The sequence below is a fragment of the Giraffa tippelskirchi genome, chromosome 5, assembly GCF_054371585.1.
Source record: "Giraffa tippelskirchi isolate mGirTip1 chromosome 5, T2T-mGirTip1v1.2.pri, whole genome shotgun sequence".
Lineage (NCBI taxonomy): Eukaryota > Metazoa > Chordata > Mammalia > Artiodactyla > Giraffidae > Giraffa > Giraffa tippelskirchi.
In genome coordinates, this window is record NC_137279.1 from 104,302,212 (window position 1) to 104,321,845 (window position 19,634).

The 19,634-nt window shown below is 37.0% G+C and overlaps 1 long non-coding RNA gene across 14 annotated transcripts in view; it reads right to left on the minus strand.

The window, feature by feature from the left end:
• Nucleotides 1-19,634, minus strand: part of LOC145507104 (uncharacterized) — a 228,230-nt gene that overhangs the window by 135,365 nt on the left and 73,231 nt on the right. For 2 of the 14 annotated variants that reach the window (XR_014054568.1, XR_014054567.1), the window contains exon 2: nt 9,172-9,256. The exons of 10 other annotated variants lie outside the window; for them this stretch is intronic. This is a non-coding gene — a long non-coding RNA (uncharacterized LOC145507104). Of the gene's footprint in view, nt 1-9,171; nt 9,257-9,727; nt 13,396-19,634 lie in introns of those variants that run through there. 2 more of the 14 variants (XR_014054571.1, XR_014054582.1) reach the window with 2 other exon arrangements.

Below are 19,634 nucleotides of genomic sequence, written 5' to 3' on the forward strand. Positions count from 1 at the left end.
AAGATAAAATAGTGGAAATAAATGAAGCAGAGAGTAAAAAAGAAAAAAAAAAGAATTAAAAGAAATGAGGACAACCTTAGAGACCTCTGAGACAATGTTAAACACCCCAACATTTGAATCGTAAGTGTCACAGGAAAAGGAGACAAAAAGAAAGGGCATGAGAAAATACTTGCGGAGATAATAGTCGAAAACTTCCCTAATATGGGGAAGGAAATAGCTCCCCACGTCCAAGAAACCCAGAGAGTCCCAAACAAGAAAAACCCAAGGCAAAACACCTCAAGTCACATATTAATCAAACTAACAAAGATCAAACACAAAGAACGAATATTAAAAGCCACAAGGGAAAAGCAACAAATAACAAGGGTATCCCCAAAAGGATAACAGCTGATCTTTCAACAGAAACTCTTCAGGCCAAAAGGGAATGGCAGGACATACTTAAAGTGATGAAAGAGAAAAATCTACAACCAAGATTACTCTATCCAGCAAGGATCTCATTCAGATATGAAGGAGAAATCAAAAGCTTTACAGACAAGCAAAAGCTGAGAGAATTCAGCACCACCAAACCAGCTCTTAAACAAATGCTAAAGGATCTTCTCTAGACAGGAAACACAGTAAAGGTTTATAAAAATGAACCCAAAACAACAAATGGAATAGTAAAGGGATCATACTTATCAATAATTACCTTAAATGTAAATGGGTTAAATGCTCCAACCAAAAGACAAAGACCAGCTGAATGGATACAAAAACAAGACCCTTCTATATGCTGTCTACAAGAGACCCACCTCAAACCTAGGGACACATACAGACTGAAAGTGAAGGGCTGGAAAAAGATATTTCGTGCAAATGAGGAGCATAAGAAAATAGGAGTAGCAATACTCATATCAGTTAAAATAGACTTTGAAATAAAGACTGTGATAAGAACAAAGAAAGATACTATATAATGATCAAAGGATCAATCCAAGAAGATATAACAATTATAAATATATATGCATCCAACATAGGAGCACCTCAATACATAAGGCAAATGCTAACAGAATGAAAGGGGAAATTAACAGTAACAATAATAGCGGGGACTTAAATATCCCATTCACACCTATGGATAGATCAACCAAACAGAAAACTAGCAAGGAAACACAAGGTCTAAATGATACAATGTACCAGTTAGATCTAATTGATATCTATAAGGCATTTCACCCCAAAACAATGGAATTCACCTTTTTCTCAAGTGCACATGGAACATTCTCCAGACTAGATCATATCCTGGGTCATAAATCTAGCCTGGGTAAATTTTTTAAAAATTGAAATAATTTCAAGCATCTTTTCCAATCACAATGTGGTAAGATTAGATGTCAACTATGGTAAAAAAAAAAAAAAAAAAAAAAAACTATTAAAGATACAAACATATAGAGGCCAAACAACATGCTTCTGAATAACCAACAGATAAGAAATAAATTAAAAAATGAAATCAAAATATGCATAGAAACAAATGAAAATGAAAACATGACAACCCCAAACCTATGGGATTCAATAAAAGTGCTAAGAGGGAAGTTCATAGCAATATAAGCCTACTTCAGCAAACAAGAGAAACATCACATAAACAACCTAACTTTACACCTAAAGCAACAGAAAAAGAAGAAAAAAAGAACCCCAAAGTTAGTAGAAGGAAGGAAATCATAAAAATCGGAGAAGAAATAAATAAAAAAGAAACAAAGGAGACTGCAGCAAAAATCAACAAAACTAAAAGCTGGTTCATTGAGAAGATAAATAAAATAGACAAATCGTTAGCCAGACTCATCAAGAATAAAAGGGAGAACAATCAAATCAATAAAATTAGAAATGAAAATGGAGAAATCACAACAGACAACACAGAAATATAAAAGATTTTAAGAGACTACTATGAGTAATTATATGCCAATAAAACGGACAACTTGGAAGAAAAGGACAAATTCTTAGAAAAGCATAACCTTCCAAAACTGAACCAGGAATAAATATAAAATCTTAACAGACCCATCACAAGCACAGAAATTGAAGCTATAATCAAAAATTTTCCAACAAATAAAAGCCAAGGATCAGATGGCTTCACAGGTGAATTCAACCAAAAATTTAGATAAGAGCTAACACCTATCCTATGCAAACTTTTCCAGAAAACTGCAGAGGAAGGTAAACTCCAAAACTCATTTTATGAGGCCACCATCACACAAATACCAAAACCAGACAAAGATGCCACAAAAAAAGAAAACTATAGGCCAATATCACTGATGAACACAGATGCAAAAATCCTCAACAAAATTCTAGCAAACATATTCCAACAACATATTAAAAGACCATACATACTCATGGGCAAGTGGGCTTTATTCCAGGAATGCAAGGATTCTTCAATATTCATAAATCAATCAATGTGATACACCATATTAACAACTTGAAAGATAAACACCATATGATTATCTCTATAGATGCAGAGAAAGCTTTTGACAAAATTCAACACTCATTTATGATAAAAACTCTCCAGAAAGGTTGCACAGAAGGAACATACTCAACATAATAAAAGTCATATATGACAAACCCATGGTAAATATTATCCTCAATGGCAAAAAATGGAAAGAATTACCTGTAAAATCAGGAACAAGACAAGGGTGTCCACTCTCACCACTACTATTCAACATAGTTTTGGAAGTCATAGCCATAGCAATCAGAGGAGAAAGAGAAATAAAAGGAATCCAGATTGGAAAAGAAGAACTAAAACTCTCACTGTTTGCAGATGACATGATCCTCTACATAGAAAAACCTGAAGACTCCACCAGAAAATTACTAGAGCTAATCAATGAATACAGTAAAGTTTCAAGATAGAAAATTAATACACAGAAATCTCTTGCATTCCTCTACACTAACAATGAGAAAACACAAAGAGAAATTAAGGAAACAAATCCCAATCACCATTGCAATGGAAAGAATAAAATACTTAGGAATAAATTTACCTAAAGAGAAAAAAGACCTATATATAGAAAATTATAAAACACTGATGAAAGAAATCAAAGAGGACACAAATAGATGGAGAAATATACCACGTTCATAGATTGGAAGAATCAATATAGTGAAAATGAACATACTATCCAAAGCAATCTATAGATTCAATGCAATCCCTATCAAGCAACCAATGGTATTTTTCACAGAACTAGAACAAATAATTTCATAATTTGTATGGAAACACAAAAAACCTTGAATAGCCAAAGCAGTCCTGAGAAAGAAGAATGGAACTGGAGGAATCAACCTGCCTGACTTCAGTCTATACTACAAAGCTACAGTCATCAAGACAGTATGGTATTGGCACAAAAAAAGATATATAAATCAATTTAACAAAATAGAAAGCCCAGAGATAAGTTCATGCACCTATGGACACCTTATCTTTGACAAAGGAGGCAAGAATATACAATGGAGAAAAGGCAATCTCTATAACAAATGGTGCTGGGAAAACTGGTCAACCACCTGTAAAAGAATGAAACTAGAACACTTTCTAACACCACACACAAAAATAAACTCAAAATGGATTAAAGATCTAAAAGTAAGACCAGAAACTATAAAACTCTTAGAGAAAAACATATGCAGAACACTCTCTGACATAAATCACAGCAAGATCCTCTATGACCCAACTCCCAGCGTAATAGAAATATAAACAAAAACAAACAAATGGGACCCAATTAAACTTAAAAGGTTTTGCACAATGAAGGAAACTATAAGCAAGGCGAAAAGGCAGCCTTCAGAATGGGAGAAAATAATAGCAAATGAAACAACTGACAAAGAATTAATCTCCAAAATATACAAGCAGCTCATGCAGCTCAATACCAGAAAAATAAATGACCCAATCAAAAAATGGGCCAAAGAACTAAACAGGCATTTCTACAAAGAAGATATACAGATGGCTAACAAGCACATGAAAAGATGATCAACATTACTCATTATCAGAGAAATGCAAATCAAAACCACAATGAGGTACCATCTCATGCCAGTCAGAATGGCCATCATCAAAAAGTCTCAAACAATAAATGCTGGAGAGGGTGTGGAGAAAAGGGAATACTCCTACACAGTTGGTGCAATGCAAACTAGAACAGCCAATATGGAGAACAGTGTGGAGATTCCTTAAAAACCTGGAAACAGAACTGCCATACAACCCAGCAATCCCACTGCTGGGCATACACACTAAAGAAACCAGAATTGAAAGAGACACAAGTACCACAATGTTCACTGTAGCACTGTTTACAATCACTTGGACATGGAAGCAACCTAAATCTCCATTGGCAGATGAATGGGTAAGGAAGTTGTGGTATACATACACAATGGAATATTACTCAGCTATAAAAAAGAACTGATTTGAGTCAGTTCTAATGAGGTGGATGAAACTGGAGCCTATTATACAGAGTGAAGTAAGTCAGAAAGAAAAACACCAACACAGTACATGAATGCGTATATATGGAATTTAGAAAGACAGTAATAATGACCCTGTATGCAAGACAGCAAAAGAGACATAGATGTAAAGAACAGACTTTTGGACAATGGGGGAGAAAGCGAGGGTGGGATGATTTGAGAGAATAGTATTGAGACATGTATATTACCATATGTAAAACAGATGACCAGTGCAAGTCTGATGCATGAAGCAGGCACTCAAAGCTGGTGCTCTGGAACAACCCACATGGATGGGGTGAGAAGGGAGGTGGGAGGGGAGTTCAGGATGTGGGGACACATGTACACTGTGGCTGATTCATGTCAACTTATGGCAAAATCCACAATATTGTGAAGTAATTAGCCTCCAATTAAAATAAATTAATTAATTTTTTAAAAAAGCACATGGTAGCCAGGTACACTGGCATCTCAGATAAACAACCAATATGTTTGTAGTATAAGTTCTAAAAGTGCATGGGCATATTTATCCTGTAAAAAATGACTGTTTGGGAATTTCCTGGCAATCCAGTGGTTAGGACTTGGTGCTTGCACTGCGGGGGTCTAGGTTTAATTCCTGGTCAGAGAACTAAGATCCTGCAAGCTATGAGGGGTGGCCAAATGTAATAATAAAATGAAAATGGTTGCTTGTCTGAGAGTACAAAAATTATTAAAAAAAAAAAAAGAGTCAAACATGACTGAGAGACTGAACAATAACAATTGCAGAAAGTAGGAATAGAAGGAACTTACCACAACATAATAAAATCTATATATGACAAACCCATAGCTAACATCATGCTGAATGGTGAAAAGCTGAAATCATTTCCTCTAAGATTAGGAAGAGGTCAAGAATGTACACCGTCACCACTTTTATTCAACAAAATTTTGGAAGTCATAGCTACAACAATCAGAGGAGAAAGAGAAATAAAAGGAATCTAAATTGGAAATGAAGAAATAAAACTGGTACTATTTACAGATGATATAGTACTATACATAGAAAATACTAAAGGCTACCAGAAAACTACTAGAGCTCATAAGTGAACTTGCTTAAGTAGCAGGATACAAAATTAATACATGGAAATTGGTAGCATAGTTCTTTACACTAACAACAAAAGATCTGAAAGAGAAATCAAGAAAATAATTCCATTTACAATTGCATTAGAAAGAATAAAAGATCTAGGAAGAAATCTACCTGAGGAGGCAAAATACATCTACTTTGAAAATTATAAGACACCAATAAAAGAAATTGCTGATGAGAAGTGTCACAAAGAGATGGAAAGATATAGCATGCTCTTGGATTGCAAGAATCAATACAGTCAAAATGATTATACTGCCCAAAATAATTACAAATTCAATGTAATCCCTATCATATTATGAAGGTCATTTTTGGAAATGTAGAACAAAAATCTCAAAATTTGTATGGAAACACAAAAAAAACCTGAATAGCCAAAGCAATCCTGAAAAAGAAAAATGTAGCTAAAGCAATCAAACTCTCTAACTTTAGATTATACTATCAGGCTACAGTCATCAAAATAGTATGGCACTAGCACAAAAAAACTGACTTACAGATCAATGGAACAGAAGGGAAAACCCAGAAGTAAATTCATGCACTGATGATCAATTAATCTACTACAAAGCAGACAAGTATACACAATGAGAAAAAGACAATCCTTTCACCAAGTGTTAAGAAGTTGGACATCTGCATGTAAATCAAAGTTAAAACACACCCTCTCACCATACATAAAAATAAACTTAAAATGGGTTAAAGACCTAAATGTAAGACCAGATACTATAAAACTCAGAGGAAAACACAGGAAGAACACTGTTTGATGTAAATCACAGCAATATTTTTTTGGATCCACCTTCTAGAGTGATGAAAATAAAAATAAACAAATGGGATCTAATTAAACTTAAAAGCTTCTGCACAGCAAAGGAAACCATAAACAAAATGAAAAGAAAACCAACAGAATGGAAGTAAATATTTGCAAATTGTGAGACTGGCAACAGATTAATCTGGAGTACAGTATGGAGATTCCTTAAAAATCTAAAAATAGAGTTACCCTATGATACAGCAACCTCACTCTTGGGCATATATCCACAGAAAACCATACTTCAAAAAATACATACACCCCAATGTTCATTGAAGCACTATTTACAATAGTGAAGACATAGAAGCAGTCTAAATGCCCATTAACAGGTGAATGGATAAAGAAGTTGTGCTACATATATACAATGGAATATTCAGTTCAGTTCAGTTCAGTCACTCAGTCATGTCCAACTATTTGCTACCCCACAGACTGCAGCACTCCAGGCTTCCCTCTCCATCACCAACTCCCAGAGTGTGCTCAAACGCATGTCCATCGAGTCAGTGATGCCATCCAACCATCTCATCCTCTGTCATCTCCTTCTTCTCCTGCCTTCAATCTTTCTCAGCATCAGGGTCTCTTCCAAGGAGTCACTTCTTCCCATCAGGTGGCCAAAGTATTGGAGTTTCAGCTTCAACATCAGTCTTTCCAATGAATAATCAGGACAGATTTCCTTTAAGATGGACTGGTTGGATCTCCTTGCAGTCCAAGGGACTTTCAAGAGTATTCTCCAACACTACAGTTTAAAGCATCAATTATTTGGTGCTCAGCTCTCTTTAGAGTACAACTCTCACATCCATACAAGATTACTGGAAGAACCATAGCTTTGACTAGACAGACCTTTGTTGGCAAAGTAATGCCTCTGCTTTTTAATATGCTGTCGAGGTTGGTCATAACTTTTCTTCCAGGGAGTAAGCGTCTTTTAATTCCATGGCTGCAGTCACCATCTGCAGTGATTTTGGAGCCCAGAAAAATAAAGTCTGTCACTGTTTCCACTGTTCCCCATCTATTTGCCATTAAGTGATAGGACCAGATGCCATGGTCTTAGTTTCCTGAATGTTGAGTTTTAAGCCAACTTTTTCACTCTCCTCTTTCATACTCATCAAGAGGCCCTTTAGTTCCTCTTCACTTTCTGCCATAAGGGTGGTATCATCTGCATATCTGAGGTTATTTATATTTTTCCCAGCAATCTTGATCCCAGCTTGTGTTTCATCCAGCCTGGCATTTTGCATGATGTACTCTGCATATAAGTTAAATAAGCAGGGTGACAATATACAGCCTTGAAGTACTCCTTTCCTGATTTGGAACCAGTCTGTTGTTCCATGTCCGGTTCTAACTGTTGCTTCTTGACCTGCATACAGATTTCTCAGGGGGCAGGTAAGGTGGTTTGGTATTCCCATCTCTTGAAGAATTCTCCACAGTTTGTTGTGATCTACACAGTCAAAGGCTTTGGCATAATCCACAAAGCAGAAGTAGCTGTCTTTCTGCAATTCTCTTGCTTTTTCTATGATCCAACACATGTTGGCTATTTGCTCTCTGGTTCCTTGCCTTTTCTAAATCCAGCTTGAACATCTGGAAGTTCTTAGTACACGTACTGTTGAAGCCTATCTTAGAGAATTTTCAGCATTACTTTGCTAGTGTCTGAGATGAGTGCAATAGTGTGGTAGTTTGAACAATGGAATATTACTCTGCTACAAAAAAGAATGAAATAATGCTATCTACAGCAACATGGATGAACCTAGAAATTATCATACTAGGTGAAGTAAGTTAGAGAAACATAAATATATGATATCACTCTCATGTAGAATCTAATTTTCAAAAAGAAAAGGAACAAATGAACCAATGTACAAAACAGAAACAGAGTTATAGAAAACAAAATTATGGTTACCAAAAGGGAAACATAGTTGGGAGGGGTAAATCAGAAGCTTGGGGTAAACATACACACTACTGTATATAAGATATAAAAGAAATGAGGACATACTGTATAGCACTGGAAACTCTACTCAATATTCTGTAATAACCTACATTTAAAAAGATTCTTAAAAAAGAATATATGTATATGCATATCTAAATCACTTAGCTGTGTAATTCAAACTAACAGAACATTGCAAATGAACTATACACCAATGATGAATGAATAAAATCTAAGGATATAAAAAAAATTTACACAAATGATATTTAAGGGTGTATATATCTATTTATAAGTCGATTTTTTTTTACTCAGATTTATACTTTTCCATCCCAGATTAACAAATATTATGCAATGTTTACATTATTTAAGCAATCATCTAATATTTCATTATATTGATATATCCAGTATCCAGGGTGACGACACAATTTACTATTGAAAGCAGGCCTTTTTTGGAAAGTTAAAATAGGGTAAATTAATTACACCACAGATTGGGACAAGATGGCAGAATAGAGGACATGCACTCATCTCCTCCTATGAGAGCACTGAAATTACAACTAGCTGTTGAACAACCATCAACTGGAGGATTCTGGAACCCACCAATAAAAGGTACCCCATGTGCAAACACAAAGTAGAAGCCACAATGAAACAGCAGGAGGGGCACAATCATGATAAAATCTAATCCCATACCCACCAGATGGGCAATGCACAAACTTGAGAACAATGATACCAAAGAAGTTTTCCCACTGTTGCAAAGGTTCAGGTTTCCTGGCCTTGGGATCCAGCAAAGTGACTAAGAATCCCCAGGGAATGTGACTTTGAAGGTCAGTGGGATTTGGCTGCAGGACTTACATCAGACTAGAGGAAACAGAGACTCCACTCTTGGATGGCATACACAAAATCTTGTGTGCACTAGAACACAGGGGAAAGATGCAGTGATCCCACAGAAGACTGAACCAGACCTACCTGCTAGTGCTGGAGAATCTCCTTTAGAGGCATGGGGTGGCAGTGGCTCAGCATGGGGACGAGGAAACTGGCAGCAGCAGCAGCTCTGGGAAGAAGATCATTGGCATGAACCCCACTGGATGACACTATTATCCCTACCATAGAGCCTAACATGGCTGGCTCTTCTCAGGCAAAGCAACTAACAGGGAGGGAGGGCAGCCCCACCCTTCAGCAGACAATTGGATTAAAATTTTACTGAGCATGACCCTGCCCACCAGACAAAGATCCAGTTTTCCCCACCACCAGTCCCTCCCATCAGAAAGCCTGCACAGGCCTCTTTTTATAGCCTCATCTACCAAAGGGCTTCCCTTGTAGCTCAGTCGGTAAAGAATCTGCCTGCAGTGCAGGAGACCCGGGTTTGATCCCTGGGTCGGGAAGATCCCCTGGAGAAGGAAATGGCAACCCACTCCAGCATTCTTGCCTGGAAAATCCCATGAACAGAGGAGCCTGGTGGGCTGCAGTCCATGAGGTCGCAAAGAGTCGGGCACGACTGAGCGACTAACACACTAACACTTACCATAAGGCAGAAGAAGCAAGAAGAACTACAATTCTGCAGCCTGCAGAATGAAAACCACAATCACAGAAAGTTAAACAAAAGGCAGGGGATTAAGTCTCAGGTGAAGGAACAAGAGAAAAACTCGAGAAAAACAACTAAATGAAATAGAGATAGGCAACCTTCCAGAAAAAGAATTCAAAATAATGATGGTGAAGATGATCCAGGATCTCAGAAAAAGAATAGAGAAGATGCCAGAAATGTTTACCAAAGACCTAGAAGAACTAAAGAACAAATGGAGATGAATGATAAAATAACTAAAATGAACAATAAACTAGAAAGAATCAATAAGAATTGAGGCAGAAAAACGGATAAGTGACCTGGAAAAGAAGTGAAGACAGTCTAAGAGACCTCTGGTACAACAGTACACACACCAACATTTGCATTACAGGGGTCCCAAAAAGAGAAGAGAGAGACAAGAGACTCAGAAAAATATCTGAAGAGATAATAGCTCAAAACTTCCCTAACATGCGAAAAGAAATAGTCAGCCAAGTCCAGGGAAGACAAACAGTCCCAGGTAGGATAAACCCAAGGGGGAACACACTGAGAAAGAGTAATCAAACTGACAAAAATTAAAGACAAAATATTAAAAGTAACAAGGAAAAACCGAAAAATAACATACAAGGCAACTCCCATAAAGATATCAGCTGATTTCTCAAGAGAAATTCTGCAAGTCAGAAGGGAGTTGCATCATATATTTAAAGTGATGATAGGGAAGAATCTGCAACCAAGAATACTCTACCTAGTGAGACTCTCATTCAGATTTAATGGAGAAATCAAAAGCTTCACAAATAATTTGAAGAGATTTCAGCACCATCAAACCAGCTTTAGAACAAATGCTAAAGGAACTTCTCTAGGCAGGAAAAACAAGAGAGGGAAGAGACCTATAAAAATAAACCCCAAACTATTAATAAAATGGAAGTAAGACCATACCTATCCATAATTACCTTAAATGTAAATGGATTAAATGCATCAACCAAAAGACAGATTGGTTGGATGGATAATAAAACAAGACCCATACGTAGGGTGTCTACAAGAGACTCACCTCAAATCTAGGGACACTTACACACTGAAAGTAAGGGGATGGGAGAAGGTATTCCACCAAAATGGAAGTCAAAAACAAGCTGGAGTTGCAATACTGTTATCAGACAAAATAAGACTATAAAACAAAGATGGTTATAAGAGACAAAGAAGGACACCACATCAATGAAAGGATCTAAACCAAGAAGAAGATATATATGCACCCAACATGGGACCACCTCCAATATAAGGCAAATACTAACAGTCATAAAGGGAGAAATTGACAGTAACACAATTATCATGAGGAACTTTAACACCCCACTTTCATCAATAGACAGATCATCCAGACAGAAAGTTGATGAGGAAACATAGACCTTAAATAACACATTAGACCAGATGGACCCAACTGACAGTTACAGAGCATTCTATCTAAAAGCAGCAGACTACACACTATTCTCAAGCGCACAGGGAACATTCTCCAGGATTGACCACATGCTGGACCACAAGGTGAGCCTCAGTAATTTAAGAAATTTGAAATCATATCATACATCTTTCCTGATCACAATGCCATGAGATTATAAATAAACTACAAGAAAAAAAAATTATAAAAACACAAACATATGCTAAGTACTGAATGGATTACTGAATAAATCAAAATGGAAATAAATAAAATACCTAGAGACAAATGAAAATGTCCAAAACCTGTGGGATGAAGCAAAAGCAGTTTTAAGAGGGAAGTTTATAGCAATACAACCTTATCTCAAGAAATAAGAAAAACCTCAAATAAACAACCTAACCATAAACCTAACACAACTAGAGAAAGAAGAAAAAACAAAACTTAAGGTTAGTAGAAGGAAAGAAATCATAAAGATCAGAGTAGAAATAAATGAAATTGAGACAAAGAAAACAACTGCAAAGATCTATGAAATGAAAAACGGGTTCTTTGAAAAGATAAACAAAATTGATAAACCTTAAGCCAGATTCATCAAGAAAATAGATATATGACTCAAATCAATAAAATTAACAATGAAAAAGAAGTTACAACTGAATCCACAGAAATCCAAAGGATCATAAGAGACTACTACATGTAAGTGGATGCCAATAAAATGGTCATCCTGGAAGAAATGGACAAGTTCTTAAAAAGGTACAGTCTCCCAAGATTGAACCAAGAAGAAACAGAAAATATGAACAGACCAATCATAAGCACTGAAATTGAAACTGTGATTTAAAAACTTCCAACAAACAAAGTCAAGGAGTTGATGGTTTCATAGGCAAATTCTATCAAACATTTGAAAACAGTTAACACCTATCCTTCTGAAACTGTTTCAGAATATTGCAGAGGAAGGGAAACTTCCAAACTCATTCTATGAGGCCACCATCATTCTGATACCAAAACCAGACAAAGATACCATAAAAATACCACAAAATATTACAGGTCAATATCACTGATGAACAGAGATGCAAAAATCCTCGACAAAATACTAGCAATCTGAATCCAATAACACATTAAAAAGATCATACACAATGATCATGTGGAATTCATCCCAGGGATGCAAGAACTTTTCAATTTCTGTAAATCAATCAATGTGATATACCACCATCAACAAATTAAAAAATAAAGACCATATGACCATCTCAATAGATCCAGAAAAAGCTTTGGACAAAATTCAGTACCCATTTATGGTAAAAATTTTCCAGAAAGTTGGCATAGAAAGAACATGCCTCAACATAATAAAAGCTATATACAACATACCTACAGTTCAGTTTAGTTCAGTCGCTCAGTCGTGTCCGACTCTTTGTGACCCCATGAATTGCAGCACGCCAGGCCTCTCTGTCCATCACCAACTCCCGGAGTCTACCCAAACCCATGTCCATCGAGTCGGTGATGCCATCCAACCATCTCATACTCTGTCATCCCCTTCTCCTCCCGCCCCCAATCCTACCCACCATTAGGGTCTTTTCCAATGAGTCAACCCTTTGCATGAGGTGGCCAAAGTATTGGAGTTTCAGCTTCAACATCAGACATTCCAGTGAACACCCAGGATTAATCTCTTTTAGGATGGATTGATTGGATCTCCTTGCAGTCCAAGGGACTCTCAAGAGTCTTCTCCAACACCACAGTTCAAAAGCAGCAATTCTGCGGCACTCAGCTTTCTTCACCGTCCAACTCTCACATCCATACATGACCACTGGAAAAACCATAGCCTTGACTAGACGGACTTTGGTTGGCAAAGTAATGTCTCTTCTTTTAAATATGCTATCTAGGTTGGCCATAACCTTCCTTCCAAGGAGTAAGTGTCTTTTTATTTCATGGCTGCAGTCACCATCAGCAGTGATTCTGGAGCCCAAAAAAATAAAGTCTGACACTGTTTCCCCATCTATTTCCCATGGAGTGATGGGACCAGATGCCATGATCTTAGTTGTCTGAACGTTGAGCTTTAAGACAACTTTTTCACTCTCCTTCATCACCTTCATCAAGAGGCTCTTTAGTTCTTCTTCACTTTCTGCCATAAGGGTGGTGTCATCCGCATATCTGAGGTTATTGATATTTCTCCCGGCAATCTTGATTCCAGCTTGTGTTTCTTTCAGCCCAGCGTTTCTCATGATGTACTCTGCATATAAGTTAAATAATAAGTTAAACATACCTACAGCAAACATCACAATGGGGAAAAGCTGAAAGCATTTCCTCTAAGATCATGGACAGGACAAGGATGTCCACTCTCACCACTTTTATCCAACGTAGTTTCAGCAGTTGTAGCAATGGCAATAAGAGAAGAAAAAGAAATAAATGTAATCCCAATTGGAAAAGAAGTTAGAATGTCACTGTTTGCAGATGACATGATACTATTTACAGAAGATGCTAAAGATGCTACTGGAAAGCTACTAGAGCTAATCAATTAGTTTGGTAAAGTTGCAAAATTAACACACAGAAAACTTGCATTTCTATACATTAACAACAGAAAATCAGAAAGAGAAATTCAAGAAATAATTTCATTTACCATCACATCAAAAGATTAAAATACTCAGGAATGAGTCTACCTAAGGAGACAAAAACCTATACTCTGAAAACTATAAGACACTGATGAAAGAAATCTAAGACGACACAAACAGATGGAAAGATGTACCATGCCTGTGGGTTGGAAGAGTCAGTATTGTCAAAATGACTACACTATCCAAGGCAATCTACAGATTCAATACAATCCCTATCAAGTTACCAATGGCATTTTTCACAGAACTAGAACAAAAAAAATCTTAAAATTTGTATGGAGACACAAAAGACCCTGAATAGGGAAAGCAATCTTGAGAAACAGAAACAGAGCTGGAGGAATCTGGCTCCTTATCTTCAGACTATACTACAAAGCTAAAGTCATCAAAACAGTATGGTACTGGCACAAAAACAGAAATATAGATAAATGGATCAGAAAAGAAAACCTAGAAATAAACCCACACACCTATGGTCAATTAATCTATGACAAAGAAGGCAAGACTAGATGATATTGGAAAGAGAATATCTTCAATAAATGGTGCTGGGAAAACTGGACAGCTACATGTAAGAAAATGAAATTAGATCATTCTTTAACACCATACACAAAAGTAAAGTCAAAATGGATTAAGACCTAAATGTGTGAACAACGCTACAAAATTCCTAGAGGAAAACATAGGCAAAACACTCTCTGACATAAATTGCAGCAATATCATTTTTTATCTATCTCCCAGAACAACGGAAATAAAAACAAAAATTAACAAAGGGAAGCTATTTAAACTCAAAAGCTTTTTCACAGCAAAGGAAACAATAAACAAAACAAAAAAGACAATCCACAGAATTGGGGAAGATAATATGACAAAGGATTAATCTCCAAAATTTACAAACAGCTCAGGATGCTTAACAGCATAATACAAACATCCCAATCAACAAATTGACAGAAGACCTAAACAGACATTTCTCCAAAGAAGATATAGTGATGGACAAGAGGCACATGAAAAGATATTAAACATCACTTATTATTAGAGAAATGTAAATCAAAACTACAATGAAATATCACCTCACACTAGTCAAATGGCTATCAGCAAAAAAATCCTACGAACAAGAAATGCTGGAGATGGTGTGGAGAGAAGAGAACCCTCCTACACTGTTGGTGGGAATGTAAATGCTTACAGAAACTATGGAGAACAGTATGGAGATTCTTTTAAAAACTAAAACTAGAGCTAACCATATGACCCTGTAATCCCACTCCTGGGGCATATATCAGGTCCAGAGGAAAACATGGTTTGAAAGGATACATGCACCTCAATGTTCACTGCAGCCCTGTTTACAACAGCCAAGACAAGGAAGCACCCTAAATGTTCATCTTCAGGGAAATGGATAAAGAAGATGTGGTACATATATACAAGGGAGGGTTACTCAGTCATTAAAAAGAATGAAATGATGCCATTTGTTGTAACATGGATGGACCTAGAGATTGTCATCCTGAGAAAGCAAGTCAGACAGAGAAGGAGAAATATCCTGTGACATCCTTTATAGGTGGAATCTAAAAAGAAATGATAGAAATAAACTTACTTACAAAAGAGAAACAGACTCACAGACTTAGAAAACAAACTTACTGTTGCCAGTGGGAAGGATGGGGGGAAGGGATAACTGTTAGTAAGTTTTGGACAGACATATACACACTGGTATATTTAAAATGGATAAGCAAAAAGTACCTACTGTACTGCACATGGAACTCTGCTTAATGTTATATGGCAGCCTGAATGGGAGGGGAGTTTGGGAGAGAATGGATACATGTATATGTATGGCTGAATCCCTTTGCTGTTCACCTGAAATTATCACATTGCTTGTTTGCACAACACTGTTTGTTAATTGGCTATATTCCAATATAAAATAAAAAGTTAAAAATAATCACATTAATATAATAGGCATATCCTAGGACTGTTCAAGGCAAGTCAGGAGGTAGGGTCATCCTGAGTATACTAGCATTTTAACTATGTGTTCTGGTACACAAGTGCAATAGTTTTCTTAAACATTATAGTGTAAATTTTGAGCCTTATATGCATATGTTCACTCTACCAAATACTGACATATTTCTTTGTAGATTTATATTCCCATTAGTTATCCTTAGTACTTATATATTTCCACTCATAGATCTTAACAGAAGCACTTGAGAGGTGGCATTTCATTATTGTCTTAGTTTGCATTTCCCTGACTAATAGTGAGATTGTACAACCTTCCAAATGTCCAAGAGCCATCTGGATTTCTTCTTCTGATAAGTATCTGTCATTTTTGTGTCATTATATTTGGATTAATCTCAAGTAAACAAAATATGACTGTTAATTTTTAATCTTATTTAACAATCTCTTTCAGATAAGTGTAGGCAACTTATATGTTCTGTAATCACATATAAATGTATCCCAGTATTTTATTTCTTGATTAAACACTGCAAGGAGTTATCAATGTTATTAATATTTTAAAATAATTATATGTTATTGTTATTGTTCATTTGCCCAGTGGTGACTGACTCTTTGCATCCCCATGGATTGCAGCATGCCAGGCCTCCTTGTCCCTCACCATCTCCAAAACTTTGCCCAAGTTCATGTCCATTGCCATTTCATCCTCAACAATTATATGTTGGTTATAGACAAATTTGGTAAAAGTTGGTAAATTAAAAACATTAGTCTTTCAATTCATGAATATGGGATATCTTCTCATTTATTTGGACCTCAGCAATGTTTTATTGATGAGGATGTCCTGAGAAATCTGTATGCAGGTCAAGAAGCAACAGTTAGAACCAGAGATGGAACAATAGACTGGTTCCAAATTGGGAAAGGAGTACATCAAGGCTGTATATTGTCGCCTTGTTTATTTAGCTTATATGCAGAGTACATAAAATGCCGGGCTGGATAAAGCATACACCAGAATCAAGATTGCCAGGAGAAATATCAATAACCTCAGATATGCAGATGACACCAACCTTATGGCAGAAAGCAAAGAGGAACTAAAGAGCCTCTTGATGAAAGTGAAAGAGGAGAGTGAAAACCTGGCTTAAAACTCAACACTCAGGTGCTCGGGGCTGGTGCACCAGGATGACCCAGAGGGATGGAATGAGGAGGGAGGTGGGAGCGGGGTTCTGGAAGGGGAAAACATGTACACCCATGGTGGATTCATGTCAATGTATGGCAAAACAAATACAATATTGTAAAGTTAAAAAAATAGATAAATAACCTAATTAAAAAAAACAAAAACCTGAACATTCAAAAAACTAAGATCATGGCATTTGATACCATCACTTCATGGCAAATAGATGGGAAAACAATGGAAACAGTGATACACTTTATTTTCTTAGGCTCCAAAATCACTGCAGATGATGACTGTAGCCATGGAATTAAAAGACACTTGAACTTTGGAAGAAATGCCGACAAGGTCAGTCTAGTCAAAGCTATCATTTTTCTAGTAGTCATGTATGAATGTGAGAGTTGGACTATAAAGAAAGCTGAGCACCGAAGAATTGATGCTTTTGAACTGTGGCTTAGAGAAAACTCTTGAGAGTCCCTTGGACTGCAAGGAGATCAAACCAGTCATTCATAAAGGATATCCATCCTGAATTTTCAAGTGGATGGACTGATGCTGAAGCTGAAACTCCAATACTTTGACCACCTGATACTAAGAGCTGACTCACTGGAAAAGACCCTGATGCTGGGAAAGATTGAAGGCAGGAAGAGAAGGTGACGTTAGAGGATGAGATGGTTGGATGGCATCACCAACTTGATGGACATGAGTTTGAACATGCTCTGGGAGATGGTGAAGGACACGGAAACCTGGCGTGATGCAGTCCACAGGGTTGCAAAGAGTCGGACATGACTGAGTGACTGAACTGAATGTTTTGTTAGCTTTCTGCCAGTATTTATTTATTTTTTATTTATTTGGCTGTGCCAGATCTTCATTACAACACATGTGATCTTCATTGCAGCATGCAGGATCTAGTTCTTCAACCAGAAATCAAGCAAGGGCCCCTTGCATTTGGAGCACAGAGTTTTAACCACTGGAACACCACAGAAGTTACCAACCCAGTACTTATTTCTGATGCTATTGTAGATGATATTTTATAATTTTTACCCAGATAATCACAATGGTGTAATCACTCACCTAGAGCCAGACATCTTAGAATGTGAAGTCAAGTGGGCCTTAGGAAGCATACTACGAACAAAGCTAGTGGAGGTGATGGAATTCCAGTTGAGCTATTTCAAATCCTAAAAGATGATGCTGTGAAAGTGCTGCACTCAATATGCCAACAAATTTGGAAAACTCAACAGTGGCCATGGGACTGGAAAAGGTCAGTTTTCATTCCAATCCCAAAGAAAGGCAATGCCAAAGAATGCTCAAATTACCGCATGATTGCACTCATCCCACACGCTAGTAAAGTAATGCTCAAAATTCTCCAAGCCAGGCTTCGGCAATATGTGAACCGTGAACTTCCAGATGTTCAAGCTGAATTTAGAAAAGGCAGAGGAACCAGAGATCAAATTGCCAGCAGCCACTGGGTCATCGAAAAAGCAAGAGAGTTCCAGAAAAAACATCTATTTCTGCTTTATTGACTATGCCAAAACCTTTGACTGTGTGGATCACAATAAACTGGAAAATTCTGAAGGAGATGGGGATACCAGACCACCTGACCTTCCTCCTGAGAAATCTGTATGCAGGTCAGGAAGCAACAGTGAGAACTGGACATGGAACAACAAACTGGTTCCAAATAGGAAAAGGAGTATGTCAAGGATGTACATAGTCACCGTGCTTGTTTAACTTATATGCAGAGTACATCATGAGAAACGCTGGGCTGGATGGAGCACAAACTGGAATTAAGGTTTCCAGGAGAAATATCAATAACCTCAGATATGCAGATGTCACCACCCTTATGGCAGAAATCAAAGAGGAACTAAAGAGCCTCTTGATGAAGTTGAAAGAGGAGAGTGAAAAAGTTGGCTTAAAGCTCAACATCCAGAAAACTAAGATCATGGCATCCGGTCTCATCACTTCATGGCAAATAGTTGGAGAAACAGTGGAAACAGTGGAGACAGTGGAGACTGTTGCCCCATGCAATTTCAAAATATGGTAATAATTTTGAGTCTTCCACTTTGATAGAGCTTCATCTGCTAAGTCCTTAAAGACAACAGAGACTTCATTCTAATTTTTAAAAGTTTGTAGCCCATATCCTTAGCTTCCTCTCCTGTTTCAGAACTCAAGTATCTTGCTGGGAAAATTGGTCATGTGTTTCAATCCTTTTGAAATTGTAGAGTTTAAATTTATAATTCAGGTAGGCAATTTTCAACTGAGGAGAATAAATAAATTATGTGGGAAGGAATCATTTTCTATTAGACAGTGCAGAGATATTCCTGACCAATGTATAGCCTGTAAACTCTGTCTTTAAGGCAGAGAAATGAAAGGAGGGGCTGAAGTATGCCAATCCAGGTACTAGATTAATTCAAATGCTATTGTACCTCCAGCACTTGTTCTAACAGTCTCCTGCTAAACACTCAATACTTGCATTCATACTGGCTGGCCCTAGGGACTCGAAACAGCTCACTGTCCCCACTGAAAGGAAATGAAAAATCGACTGATGCTAAACAGACCTACTTTAGCAACTACAGCCATCTAATAAGCACTGTATCCAGCAGTGTGATTAATGATTTTTTTCCCTTTACATTTAAGAGCAATGTGTTTCAGAAAGTAGGGGAGAGAAAAAGAATGAATAAGGGAGATGAAGAAGAGAGAGGGCAGAGATGTAAAAGTGAAAAAAAAAGAAAAACTACATGTGAGAGGAAAGGGAAGAAAACAATTTCTCTGTATGAAACAGAGTTAGCC